The sequence below is a fragment of the Danio rerio genome, chromosome 20 (assembly GCF_049306965.1).
Source record: "Danio rerio strain Tuebingen ecotype United States chromosome 20, GRCz12tu, whole genome shotgun sequence".
Classification (NCBI taxonomy): domain Eukaryota; kingdom Metazoa; phylum Chordata; class Actinopteri; order Cypriniformes; family Danionidae; genus Danio; species Danio rerio.
Genome location: NC_133195.1, coordinates 51106064 through 51118335, shown reverse-complemented (window position 1 = coordinate 51118335; position 12272 = coordinate 51106064). Strand labels below are relative to the sequence as shown.

The window sequence follows — 12272 nt, the reverse complement described above, 5'->3', positions numbered from 1 at the left end:
CTTTTATGCCGTTTGACTGGAGAATGCGCGCGGTGCTGTCGGTACAAATGCGCCTCACACTCCTCACCCCGTCAAACAGAAAGATGGAGGTGAAAGAGAGAGAGAAAAAGAGAGAGAGAGACAGGTGGAGGGAGACACTTTAATCTCGTCCTTCTGCTCGCGCTCGCACCCCGGCCCCCGCGCGCCTCCGCGAGTTAACGCGCCCGGTTTAACGGCTGCCGCTGCGAGGCCACAATAACAAACACGAGCTGTGAAGAGAATACTATAACATTTATAAAAGCCTCCTGTTCAGGCTCATGGGAACCGAAGGTAATTGTTTATATAGGATAAATCTGTATTCTAAACTTCGTTTTGGGGGAATTTCCCGTTAGTAAACCGGCAGAGAACATGAAGGAAAGTGTTGAGCTCAGATGTTGAATTTGTAGTTTCATGACTCACGTCCTCCATATTTTGTTTGCATTTGTTTTTGCTAACAAGGAGTACCATGGTATTCTGTCTGCTAACTTTCAGAAAATGTGAATATCAGGATATGTTAATGAGTTAATTGCTTATATCATGATTATATATTATCTGCTATAATTATATAAGGGTTTGTTTGTGGTTCATAGACCAACACATAAACAGTTTGGCTACGAAATGCATATTTTTGAATGACCTTTGTTCCTTAAACTCTCATTGAGATGCAAATTTGTAGCTAACCATCAAGTTATTTTAAATAAGGAGTTTTTTTTATTTGAGATGCTCCAATCAGGATGGTAATTGGCCGATACCAAGTCCAAATTCTGATGCTTTAAGCTTTATAATGCTTACAGCACATTTTCACTCTTAGTATGATACTTAAGTGAAGATCTTGCCTTACTTAAGAGAATAAATGAAAGATGTTGCATATAATTCCTTAAACATGTCTCTTATAACCATTAAGTGTGGACATGTAACGATCAGAAGCAGCTTATAGAAGATAATAGATAAAATAGATCTGTAAGAAAAATCACCAACAAGGCAATTTAGAAGTTTGAAGCGCATATTTGATGCATATGAAGTTACACACCTATAAATCCATTACTTCTTTAAGAAAAGAAAATAGGCCTATAAACTACTTTTTTTTTTAAATGTTTATTACATTAAGTGTATTAGGATAAATACTCAAGTTAAAATAATTGTATAGTTTTTTTTATTTCCCTTATATTTCCAGCCAGGTTTTAATGAACTTGCAATATTGTTGATAACACAGAACTTTCAGTTCTTATATGTAAAAAGATTTCAGTTCGTATATATCCTCTGCTTGTAAACACGTAAACAGAAACTTGTGATCAGTTTAAGAGATCGGCCAGATTAGCGAGTACCGATCGAGTCTTGAAATGTGATTATCGGCGGATACCACAAGAGTGTAGATTTGCTCTTGACGTATAAATGAGGTATGAATGTAGAGAAATTTAGAGAGGTACTGTATGTGACACAATTTAACTGTTTTATTTCGATTATTGTCTTTCTTAATGATGGAGGCCAAAATCGAAACAGGATTTTGATTTACTGAAATTTACTGAATTAATTGCACTGCCTTGGTTAATAGTATTACACACTCTCAGAAAAAAGGTACAAGATTGTACAAATATTGATCCTTAAGGAACAGTTTTGTACCTTTGTAAAAGTTGTACCTTACATGGTACAGAAAAGACTTCTTATGATGCTGTTCTGTACCTTTTATGGTACAATTGAAATGAAGGTGCACAATTGTTCTCATAAAAATGTACATAAGTGTTGGACAACTTCTTTATTACAATATCTATTCAAATAAATGTGACTGTAAAGGCAAAGTGATTATGAATATGATATTAAAACATGAATCATCATTTAAAAGCAAATGTTTAAAGAAACTTATAAATATTCATTATTAAGTTCTATAACAAAAAACAACTGGTAAAACAAAACTATAGGTATTGTAAACTAAACATTTAAGGCTTTTTTTAATGAACATTTGGTAAGCATTTTCTGATCAATACATTTTCATTATTGAAAATGTCTTTTTCCGCTTGCTTTCTGCTACACACATGAGCTGGCAAAAGTCCTGCATATGCAAAGTGTTCATGTACACATTTTAGTATTGTAAAACTAATCAAACATTGTGCATCTCTCATTACAATACTTCTGCATAATTCCATTTCTGTTTTAAAGTTAAGCCAATTAGACAAACTTTTAAGTGAATACAAATGTATTGTGTGAAAATTGGAGAAAAAAAAGTTATATACTGCTGATGGGAGAATGCATTGCTGTAACATTTTTGTTAAAAAAAAGTGTTTTGAAATGTTTAGCAAAAATAGATGTTTCGATTTATGTTTTTTATTCTTTATTATAAATGGAAAAGGTGTATTTACACAAAAATAAACTTTTAAAAAAACATTGTTTAAAAATGGATTTCATGTTACATATTGTATAAATAACGATATATATTTCAATATAAGTTGTTAATGCTTCCAGATTTAAAAGAGTATCCCAAAAATGACTGAAGCCACAAAAATTAGAGGGTCCATTAAATGGCATAACATATTTTTTCGGCCGATAAATTTTCTGTGGCAAAATATCTCTAAAATCAACACACTTTTAGATTCCCATTGTTGCACATTTCTGCTGTGGGATTGGCTTTGATCAATATCGAGTAAAAATGTCCAAAGCTTATCATTGTTATTGACAAATTTTATCACAATTCAATATAATATCATTTATTGGCCCAGCCCCACCCTTGATCATGGATCAGTCCAGCAGTCAAATCAGATGAAAGTTTTGTTTTAAAAACCAAATGCTTTTATTAGGCAGCGCAGTAGGTAGTGCTGTTGCCTCACAGCAAAAAAGATTGCTGGTTCGAGCCTCTGCTGGGTCAGTTGGCGTTTCTGTGTGGAGTTTGCATGTTCTCCCTTCGTTCATGTGGGTTTCCTCCTGGTGCTCCGGTTTCCCCCACAGTCCAAATACATGGTATAGGTGAATTGGGTAGGCTAAATTGTCCGTAGTGTATGAGTGTGAATGAGTATGTATGGATGTTTCCCAGAGATGGGTTGCAGCTGGAAGGGCATTCGCTGCGTAAAACATACAGTATGCTGGATAAGTTGGCAGTTCATTCTGCTGTGGCGACCCCAGATTAATAAAGGGACTAATCCAAAAAGAAAAGGAATGAATGAACACTTTTTGTTTATTTATTTTTTGTTGTGTATTGATTTCAAGCAAACAAATCTAAAATTGTAGAGACTGCATCACGATAAAGGTTTAGAAAGCGAGTTATATAGAAAAAGACAGATAAAAAAATTCATAAATACACATACGAAGGATGCATGTTACTGTTGGACTGCCGGGTCCCATAGCTGGAGTTGCTTAGGGTCCCCAAATCACTAAATCTGCCTCTGTGTGTGTGAAAAAGGAAACCTAATTTTAACTTCTCTTAACTTTCTTTGCAGGGATTCAAGTCGTAATTGGACTTTTTTCTCAACAATCCCGGTTAGTGTCTCAGATCAGTTCATTATCCTTATCAGTTTTACTGCACTTAAAAGATCAGTGCTTTCTGTCTCTTTCTCAATGGAAATCTTGGTTCATTTATATCCTTCTAGTCTATAAGTGCAAGATCAGATCTTTTGTGTCTGTATAATTACTTTAATTACCTATAAAGAGGCTGTTATTCCAACACAATCTCACGGCAATTCCTAATTTTTTGATTTAGTGGCTAATTCGTATGAATTCGTACTTGCTCATCCCCCAATGACGGTTGGGGTTAGGGGTGGGGTTAGGTGCAACGCTTCCTTTTTAAAATCCAACAATTTTGTACGACTGAACTCGTATGAATTTGTACAAATTAGCCACTAAACTGGCAAAACGTAAAATACTTACGTTTTCAAACCTGACCCGTACATAGACCTTGTTTGTTCAGTTTTTGTTTTGTTAGGATGTCAAAAACAGTTTGCCGAACTAAATCTACATTTTAATCCAAATGTTCTCGTTACATTATAGGTTATATTTCTGCTTAATTTACACCTGTATGCAACCCTATAGTCTCAACCAGCCTGAAGACTTTCTAGTGAATAATAAAAATAATCAAAATAAATAAATCTGTTTAACGTTAGTAAAATTTCTTTATAATAGATGTTTTTAATTTTGTAAATGCAAGTTTTCTACATATTCTCTTTGTCATATTTACCTATAAGCAAAACTAGACTCGATCAAAACGCAAACTTTCTTGTAAAAAATCTGTCAAGTTTTGACATCTCTGAAGGCATTCAAATTAATTAATTAGTTTTATTGATACCAATTTCTTAAGGTTGTAAAACCTGTGTTGTGTGTGGCATCTCATGCACACTACAGCTGATGTTATTCGTTCAAAAAAATGCTTCAAATTTCCACGTAGTCTGTTTGAATCTGTTCAAATGTCACCTACGCACATCAATACAGCCCAGGCTCATTCTAAATATGTACCCCTATATACATTTCTGAAGAGCACCAAATACATCCCAGGAGCTACTTTTTTTTGTTGCAGTTTTTGTTTTCGCAAATCCATCAGATGGCGCTGTGTACACTTTTAGAGATCTCAAATTTCTTTCACGAGTGCCATTTGCACCTGCTGTTCTCGTGTAAATCCACCAGTGGCTGCTGTCGACTGACTGACCGTCCGATAACCCCACCCACCCCATTTCCTAATCCCAACCGATTGTGTTTTAAAAAGCACTAATTGACCAGCACCCACCCACTTTCCTAAATCAGATTTTACCACATTCTCACCCTGTTATTTACTTGTTTATTTTATTTATTGGCTTTTGTTTATGTTTTACCTTCTTTCTGGAACTGTTCTTTGTCAGACTCAAACCCCATTGTCATGATCAACTCAGCTATGCATCTCAAATCCACCGACGTACATGGCAAACTGGAAAAACTGGTAACAGCTGGAAGCCGTCCATACAGAGGTAATTGATCAGCTGGTAAATGAAAAAAGGAACAGCATCATAAAGAGGAAATGCAGCCAAACGCACATCTGGCTACATAATTCGCAATCTCCAAAAATGTATATAGGGCTACGTTTTTAGAATGAACCTATGTTGCAACAATAGGCTCAAACAGATAGCAAAATTCCTAGTTGTTAAAAATAAATCTGATTTTGACGTCTCTGAAAGCATTTACTATATTGTTATCACATTAGTATTACTAATACCAATTTCTTAAGTCTGTAGGGTGTTCTGCATCTCAAACCTAATTCATTCATAAATACTATGAATTTCCACATGATTCCGTTCATACAATGTGTCACCCATAAGCAAGTCTAGTCTCAGCTTAAATACTAGTGAACTTCCCAGTTGATAAAAATCAATGTTTACAGTTTAACTGTCTCTAAAAGCATGCAGTTATTACATTAGTATCATTTATACCAGTCGGTCTGAGGTTGTAAGTCTAAACATCAACATATTTACTTGCAGCATATGTGCGATTCATTGCATTCCATTCAAAATCATTTCTCTGTATATTTGACGTATGGATGTCGTTTAAATTGATACCAATTTCTTTTATGCAGTAAAGACACACTGCATCTCATGCACACTATAGCTAATGTTATACATTCAGCTAATGTTATTCAAATTCATTATTCATTTACAAAATACTACAAGTTAACACACAGTCTGTCTTATTCCATTCACATGTCACCTATCAGCATCTCTAGACTCAACCTAAATGCTAAAGAATTTCAAGGTGGATAAAAATCAATGTTTACAGTTTTATTGTCTCTAAAAAAATGCAGTTATTACATTAGTATTATTTATATCATCAAGTCTGAGGTAGTAAGTGTAAACTTTACACATTTATTTGCAGCATATTTGCCAATCAGTGCATTTAATACAAAATCATTCATCTATATATTTGAGATGTCTGTGGTTTGAATATTATTATTTTATATCCGTGATTTATATTGCACCTATAAGCAACATAGGCTCAACCAGACTGCAGACTCCCTAGTCAACAAAAAACTGCCTATAAGTTTTGCAACTAACAAATTTGCATGTATTCTCTTTGATTCATATTTCACCTATTAGCAAAACTAGGCTCAAACAGAGTAAAAGTTTTATTAATACCAATTTCTTTTAGGTGTTAAAGACACACACTGCATCTTATGCACAGTATAGCTGACAAGAGTCTGATTGAATCTGACCGTATGTCAGCTATAAGCAACAATAGCCTCAAACAGACAGCAAGATTCATATTTCACCTATTAGCAAAGTTTTATTAATACCAATTTCTTTTAGGTCTTAAAGACACACACTGCATCTCATGCACAGTATAGCTGACAAGAGTCTGATTGAATATGATCATATGTCAGCTATAAGCAACAATAGCCTCAATCAGACAGCAAGATTCATTATTCATTCACAAAATACTACAAATTTACACACAGTCTGTCTTATTCCATTCACATGTCACCTATTCACATGTCACACATGTCAACCTAAATGCTAAAGAACTTTATAGTGGATAAAAATTAATGTTTACAGTTTTATTGTCTCTAATAGAGTGCAGCTATTACATTATTATCATTTATATCATCAAGTCTGATCCTCACATATTTATTTGCAGCTAATGTGCGATTAATCACATTTTATGAAGTAGTCCTCTATATATTTGATATATGACTGTGTTTTGAGTATTATTTGGTTTTGCACACGTACATTATAGGCTGAACCAGACCGCAGATTTTCTAGTCAATAAGGATCTATGCCTAGAAGTTTTGCAGATTCATTGAGCAGATACCCTATGATTTATATTTCACAAATAAACAAATCTAGGCTCAAGCAGAATAATAGGTTTATTGATACCAATCTCTTTTAGGTCGTAAAGACACACACTGCATCTCATGCACAGAATAGCCGATGTTATTCATTTAGAAACTGACAGGAGTCTGATTGAGTGTGATCATATGTCAGCTATAAGCAACAATAGCCTCAAACAGACAGCAGAATTCATTATTCATTCACAAAATACTACAAACTTACACACAGTCTGTCTTATTCCATTCACATGTCACCTATAAGCATCTCTAGACTCAACCTGAATGCTAAAGAACTTCATAGTGGATAAAAATCAATGTCGAAAGTTTTATTGTCTCTAAAAATGTGCAGTTATTACATTATTATTATTATTTATTATCATCAAGTCTGATCCTCACACATATTTGTTTTCAGCTGATGTGCGATTGATCACATTTTATGAAGTAGTCCTCTAGGGTTGCACAGTTTTGTTCTCTTGTAGCACCGCGATACTGTGGCTCCAAAATACTGGCGGTGCCACTGTAGTTTGTAAACAATAATATCGCCATTAACGGTTTTACAATATGTTGCATGTGTGAAAAGTCACTAAAATGCTCAAACATTTGTGCCAGAAAAAAATCAATAGACCACTTTATTTTTTATCATTGCAATAGCAGCAAAAGAGTCACAGTTTATACAAAAAAGCAGAGAAAGTCGGTACAAATAGTATGTTTTTAATAATAAGGGAATTCTGCATTGAATTTAAATATTATGGCATATAACATTTAGTATTTCTGACAATTTGCTTTATTTCGAGTTATGAATTAATACAGTATCACGATACTACTTGGTATCGTGATTCTTCAGTTGGTTTAGTATAATGGCCTGAATTGATGGTATTGTAACAACCCTAGTCCTCTATACATTTGACATATGTCTGTTTTTTGAGTATTGTTTGGTTTTGCTTTTATATTTGTGATTATATTGCACAACCTGGGGCTCAAACAGACTACTAGTCAATAAAAATCTGTGGCTATAAGTTTTGCAGATTTGTTTGTGATTGATGGAATTCATTTAGAAAACGCAACAATTGAACATATATTCCCTATGATTCATATTTCAGCTATAAGAAAAACTAGGCTCAAACAGAACGCAAACTTGCTCTGTTAAAAATCTGTCAAGTTTTGACAACTCTAAATGCATTTACTAAAATCACAATATTAATACCAGTTTTTTTATGCCGTAAAGACACACAATGCGTCTCATGCACACTATAGCCGATGTTATTCATTCAGAAACTGCAAAGAGTCTGATTGAATCTGACCGTATGTCACCTACACACAGACAGCAGAATTCATTATTCATTCACAAAATACTACAAATTTACACACAGTCTGTCTTATTTCGTTTACATGTCACCTATAAGCATCTCTAGACTAAATGCTAAAGAACTTCATAGTGGATAAAAATCAATGTTTACAGTTTTATTGTCTCTAAAAGAGTGCAGTTATTGCATTATTATCATTTATACCAGTCTGTCTGAGGTTGTGAGTCTGAACACACATTTATTTGCAGCCGATTCTTTGCGTTCCATTCAAAAGCATTCCTCTTTATGTTTGACATATGTCTGTGTTTTCAGTATTGTTTGGTTTTGCTTTCGTAACTTCAACATGTTTGCCTCGAACACCCCAGAGAGGGAATAAACGATTTTTTATATGTATATATATATATATATTTTCTCTCCCCAACTCTAATTTGTAAATTGCATCGATCGCAGGCTGGCAGGAGATATGCTGGCGGATTCATACAGAGCGAAGGATTTATTTCATTTTTAACAGGGCGCTGACACAATTCTCATTACCGGACAAAAATCATTAGCAGCTCCACAGCTACACTCAGACAAATCGAGTAACTGTTAATTTTTTTTCCGCTGAGGAGCCATGGGATACATGCGTATATATATATATATATATATATATATATATATATATATATATATATATATATATATATATATATATATATATATATATATATATATATATATATATATATATAGTGTATATCCATATATGTGTGTGTGTGTGTGTGTGAGAGAGAGAGAGCAAAAAGTGAAGGTTTCAGGGGGTTGGATTTGGTGTGAAAAAAATATATATAATAAATTAAAATGGACGACATGAATTGAGCGCCGAATGTCAAACACTGTCAACAAGATGGCTCTCTGTCACGGGGAGAATTTGAGACATTAACAGCTTCTGTCATTCTGCTGACAAAATGGTAGCAGAGATTTCCCAGGGTGCCGAGATGACTGCTGGCGTTTGTCAACAAGCCGCTGTCAGCGCAGAGAGAGAGGAAGAGCGAGCCCAAGAGAGAAAGAGAAAGAGAGAGAGAGAGAGAGAGAAAAGGCATACACAGTGTCACTGACAGCTTCCACACCAGCATCCCATGAGTCCTTTGCCACCCTGAAAAAAACGAGGGAGAACAAGTGTGAAGGGAGAACGACAAGAACGGAAGGAGGAGGAGAAGAGGATGGATGGATGGATGGATGGATGGATAGATAGATAGAAGAAGGGGGGGTGCAGGTCTCCGGTGCACCTTTCATATAAAATTGCAGGAGGAAAATGAGCTGTCACTCCAATTCCCAGGATGCTTTGCTGTTTAGCATAAGTGCGCTGTGTGGGCTGCTGTCGGACAGACTGACTCAGAGAGATAATTAACTAAAGCTGCAGTTTTCCTCTCCTCCTCTCCCTCCCTCCGCCAGACGCCTTCTCCAGCGCTCATCTGCATTTTTGCCAGAGGCGAGCGGTTAGCACAGGAGCCGGGTGGAGAGAGGGTAAGAAGCCAATTAGTCAGGTGGATGGATGAATGATTGACAGCCGGCTGCTACCTGAGTCCCACTCTACATTAATGCTGCTGTGCTCGGCTCGGCCTCAGACGTGCGTGTGAGTGTGTGTGTTTATATATGAGCAAGCCTCGCTGAGATCGTCCTGCGGATTTACGCTCGTGCCGTCATGTCTGTCTTGCCTCTCATCTAAAGCCTTTGTGGCGAGTCCGAGTCTTCTTTTGGAGCTTTTCCTTTGGCTACACTCATTGTTAGACATTTTATTGTGTTTTTGCACTAACTTATTGGCAGCAAGTTACCGCAACTGCCCCTTTACAGTAGCTTACCTGTAAATGTGTTTTACAGTAGCAGAGCCCTACCGCAAATTCAATTTACATTAAAAAAAGCCCTACTACTTTTTGTTAAATGCCCTTTACCACATTTTAATTCTACAGTATGACAATTTTACAGTACTTTTACGGTCATTTCTTACTATTTTTTTATGGTAAACGTCCTTTACCGCATTTAAACTTTACAGTATGACAATTTTACAGTACTTTTACTATCATTTCTTACTACCTTTTATGGTAAAATGCCCTTTGCCACATTTTAATTTTACAGTATGACAATTTTACAGTACTTTTACTGTCATTTCTTACTACTTTTTATGGTAAACGTCCTTTACCGCATTTAAACTTTACAGTATGACAATTTTACAGTACTTTTACTGTCATTTCTTACTACTTTTTATGGTAAACGTCCTTTACCGCATTTAAACTTTACAGTATGACAATTTTACAGTACTTTTACTGTCATTTCGAGCTTCTTTTATTAATAAAATGCATTTGGTGGCATTTTGATTGTAGAGTGTTACAATTTTACAAAAATATTACTGTCATTTCTTACAATTTTTTATGGCTAAACGCTCTTTACCACATTTTAATTTCACAGTATGACAATTTTACAGTACTTTTACTGTCATTTCTTGCTACTTTTTATGGTAAAAAGCCCTTTCCCATATTTTAATTTTACAGTATGACAATTTTACTGTATTTTACTGTCATTTTAAACTACTTTTTATGTTAACATTCTTTACCGCATTTAAACTTTACAGTATGACAATTTTACAGTACTTTTACTGTCATTTCGAACTACTTTTAATAATAAAATGTGGTAATAAAATTTCTTACTACCTTTTATGGTAAAATGCGCTTTACCGCATTTTAACTTTACAGCATGACAGTTTTACAGTACTTTTACTGTCATTTCTTACTACTTTTTATGGTAAAATGCCCTTTACCGCATTTTACTTCTACAGAATGACAATTTTACAGTATGTTTACTGTCATTTTGGACTACCTTTTATGATAAAAGCCCTTACCACATTTTTAATTTGTCAGTATGACAATTTTACAGTACTTTCCATCATTTTAACTACTTTTTATGGTTAATGCCCTTTACCGCATTTTAATTTTACAGTATGACAATTTTACACTAATTTTACCATCATTTCTTACAACTTTTTATGGTAAAACTCCCTTTACCAGATTTTCATTTTACAGTAGGACAATTTTTCACTAATTTTACTATAGTTTATTCACATGTCACGATAGCAGTACAAAACCTTTAGTATTTACAATTGAATTTAATAAATTCCAAACAAGTGACTAATTTTTTCATCAACAGAAATTTTTTTTTGTCTTCAACTATAGCAGCAGTACTTGACAGTAGAATACCACAAATTATTAATATGCCGTAAGTTACTGTAAAAGAGCTTTTAGACTTTGCTCCAATTTTACATTTATTTACTGCAAAAATGGCCAGTAAAATAACATATATTACATTCTTTACCGTTCATTACTGTAATATGCACTGCATTGTGGGTCATTTCAAAATCTCTTTAAAGCAAGTAATTTTACTCGGCGGCCACCTTTGAAACCCCCCTCGGGCATTATGCTCGTCCAATCTATCTGAATGTGAAAACATCAAATTCCCCAAAACTGTTTGCCAAGCTTTTGACTACATTACATAATTGAAATCTCCAATGTCATTAAACAACAACTGTCTTACAAGTTTCGGTTCTAATCGTCCGAATCAAACAAAATCGGCATTTAATCAGGGTGCCAGAGCTAATGCGTATATGCACACTCGAAAGGAACGAGATCATGATGCCAACCTCATTCATGGCTGTGCTACATATTGTCATCCTCTGGATAATGACTGTCAGATCGCGTTGCTCCTCTGAAGTAATCCACAACTTAGTCTTGGTGGCGAATCTCCTCCAGAAAGGACAGCGACTCTTTGTTTACAGGCTTGTGGACGTTTGAGTAGTTTCTGTCATGTGATGTGTCTTTTACAGGGTGGTCTGTACATTGCATTGGTTTCATAGAGATTACAAAACAAAAAACTTGTGTTGTTGGTTAATTTAAGAGTTGAGATTTAAAGCTTTATTTGGATATATTTCTGTGAAGCAAGTATTCGCTAAGATTCCAGAGCAGTTTTTGAGCACAAAAACTGTAGAAAAAGTCTGGTCCGAGCTTCTCCCCCAGAGAAACATCAGTCTATAGCGATTGATAATTGGCTCCTGTACTAGTAGGTGAGGCTTCATTTGACATATTGACCATTACTCCTTTCCCCATTCAAAACTATACGACATGTCAGAGTAACATGTCTTGTGTATTCTATCA

At 34.9% G+C, this 12272-nt stretch overlaps 1 protein-coding gene across 2 annotated transcripts in view; it reads left to right on the top strand.

The window, feature by feature from the left end:
- The first annotated feature begins 14 nt into the window (after positions 1 to 14).
- Positions 15 to 12272, top strand: part of tfap2d (transcription factor AP-2 delta (activating enhancer binding protein 2 delta)) — a 212742-nt gene continuing 200484 nt past the window's right edge. Inside the window, exons 1-3 of one of the 2 annotated variants that reach the window (XM_073932955.1) lie at positions 15 to 309; positions 3444 to 3483; positions 4833 to 4937. The gene's annotated coding sequence lies outside the window, so the exon portion shown is untranslated. The remainder of the gene's footprint in view (positions 310 to 3443; positions 3484 to 4832; positions 4938 to 12272) is intronic. The other variant, XM_073932949.1, reaches the window with a different exon arrangement.